Source organism: Oncorhynchus masou, chromosome 19, assembly GCF_036934945.1.
Source record: "Oncorhynchus masou masou isolate Uvic2021 chromosome 19, UVic_Omas_1.1, whole genome shotgun sequence".
Taxonomy (NCBI): domain Eukaryota; kingdom Metazoa; phylum Chordata; class Actinopteri; order Salmoniformes; family Salmonidae; genus Oncorhynchus; species Oncorhynchus masou.
In genome coordinates, this window is record NC_088230.1 from 2,088,482 (window position 1) to 2,091,030 (window position 2,549).

Genomic DNA, 2,549 nt, shown 5'->3' on the forward strand with positions numbered 1-2,549 from the left:
TATTACGGACTACAAAGGGAAGCCCAGCCGCGAGCTGCGGAGTGACACAAGCCTACCAGATAAGCTAAATTAATTCTATGCATGCTTCGAGGCAAGTAACACTGAAGCATGCATGAGAGCACCAGCTGTTCCGGAGGACTGTGTGATCATGCTCGCCATAGCAGATGTAAGACCTTTGAACAGGTCAACATTCACAAGGCCGCGGGGCCAGACGGATTACCAGCACGCGTACTCCGAGCATACGCTGACCAACTGGCAAGTGTCTTCACTGACATTTTCAACCTGTCCCTGACTGAGTCTGTAATACCTACAGTGCCTTGCGAAAGTATTCGGGCCCCCTTGAACTTTGCGACCTTTTGCCACATTTCAGGCTTCAAACATAAAGATATAAAACTGTATTTTTTTTGTGAAGAATCAACAACAAGTGGGACACAATCATGAAGTGGAACGACATTTATTGGATATTTCAAACTATAACGTTTCAAAAACTGAAAAATTGGGCGTGCAAAATTATTCAGCGCCTTTACTTTCAGTGCAGCAAACTCTCTCCAGAAGTTCAGTGAGGATCTCTGAATGATCCAATGTTGACCTAAATGACTAATGATGATAAATACAATCCACCTGTGTGTAATCAAGTCTCCGTATAAATGCACCTGCACTGTGATAGTCTCAGAGGTCCGTTAAAAGCGCAGAGAGCATCATGAAGAACAAGGAACACACCAGGCAGGTCCGAGATACTGTTGTGAAGAAGTTTAAAGCCAGATTTGGATACAAAAAGATTTCCCAAGCTTTAAACATCCCAAGGAGCACTGTGCAAGCGATAATATTGAAATGGAAGGAGTATCAGACCACTGCAAATCTACCAAGACCTGGCCGTCCCTCTAAACTTTCAGCTCATACAAGGAGAAGACTGATCAGAGATGCAGCCAAGAGGCCCATGATCACTCTGGATGAACTGCAGAGATCTACAGCTGAGGTGGGAGACTCTGTCCATAGGACAACAATCAGTCGTATATTGCACAAATCTGGCCTTTATGGAAGAGTGGCAAGAAGAAAGCCATTTCTTAAAGATATCCATAAAAAGTGTTGTTTAACGTTTGCCACAAGCCACCTGGGAGACACACCAAACATGTGGAAGAAGGTGCTCTGGTCAGATGAAACCAAAATTGAACTTTTTGGCAACAATGCAAAACGTTATGTTTGGCGTAAAAGCAACACAGCCCATCACCCTGAACACACCATACCCACTGTCAAACATGGTGGTGGCAGCATCATGGTTTGGGCCTGCTTTTCTTCAGCAGGGTCAGGGAAGATGGTTAAAATTGATGGGAAGATGGATGGAGCCAAATACAGGACCATTCTGGAAGAAAACCTGATGGAGTCTGCAAAAGACCTGAGACTGGGACGGAGATTTGTCTTCCAACAAGACAATGATCCAAAACATAAAGCAAAATCTACAATGGAATGGTTCAAAAATAAACATATCCAGGTGTTAGAATGGCCAAGTCAAAGTCCAGACCTGAATCCAATCGAGAATCTGTGGAAAGAACTGAAAACTGTTGTTCACAAATGCTCTCCATCCAACCTCACTGAGCTCGAGCTGTTTTGCAAGGAGGAATGGGAAAAAATTTCAGTCTCTCGATGTGCAAAACTGATAGAGACATACCCCAAGCGACTTACAGCTGTAATCGCAGCAAAAGGTGGCACTACAAAGTATTAACTTAAGGGGGCTGAATAATTTTGCACGCCCAATTTTTCAGTTTTTGATTTGTTAAAAAAGTTTGAAATATCCAATAAATGTCGTTCCACTTCATGATTGTGTCCCACTTGTTGTTGATTCTTCACAAAAAAATACAGTTTTATATCTTAATGTTTGAAGCCTGAAATGTGGCAAAAGGTCACAAAGTTCAAGGGGGCCGAATACTTTCGCAAGGCACTGTACATGTTTCAAGCAGACCACCATAGTCCCTGTGCCCAAGAACACCAAGGTAACCTGCCTAAATGACTACCGACCTTCACTTCTGTAGCCAAAAGTGCTTTGAAAGGCTGGTCATGGCTCACATCATCCCAGAAACCCCAGACCCACCTCAATTTTCATACCGCCCCAACAAATCCACAGACGACGCAATCTCTATTGCACTCCACACTGCCCTTTTCCAACTGGACAAAAGGAACACATACGTCAGAATGCTGTTCATTGATTACAGCTCAGCATTCAACACTAAGGACTCTGGGACTAAACACATCCCTCTGCAACTGGATCCTGGACTTCCTGACGGGCCGCCCCCAGGTGGTAAGGGTAGGGAACAACACATCTGCCATGCTGATCCTCAAAGCTGGGGCCCCTCAGGGGTGCGTGCTTTGTCCCCTCCTGTACTCCCTGTTCACCCATGACTGCGTGGCCACGCACGACTCCAACACCCTCATTAAGTTTGCCATCAACACAACGGTGGTAGGCCTGATCATCAACGACGATGAGAGCCTATATGGAGGAGGTCAATAACCTGGAAGTGTGGTGCCAGGACAACAACCTTTCCCTCAACATGATC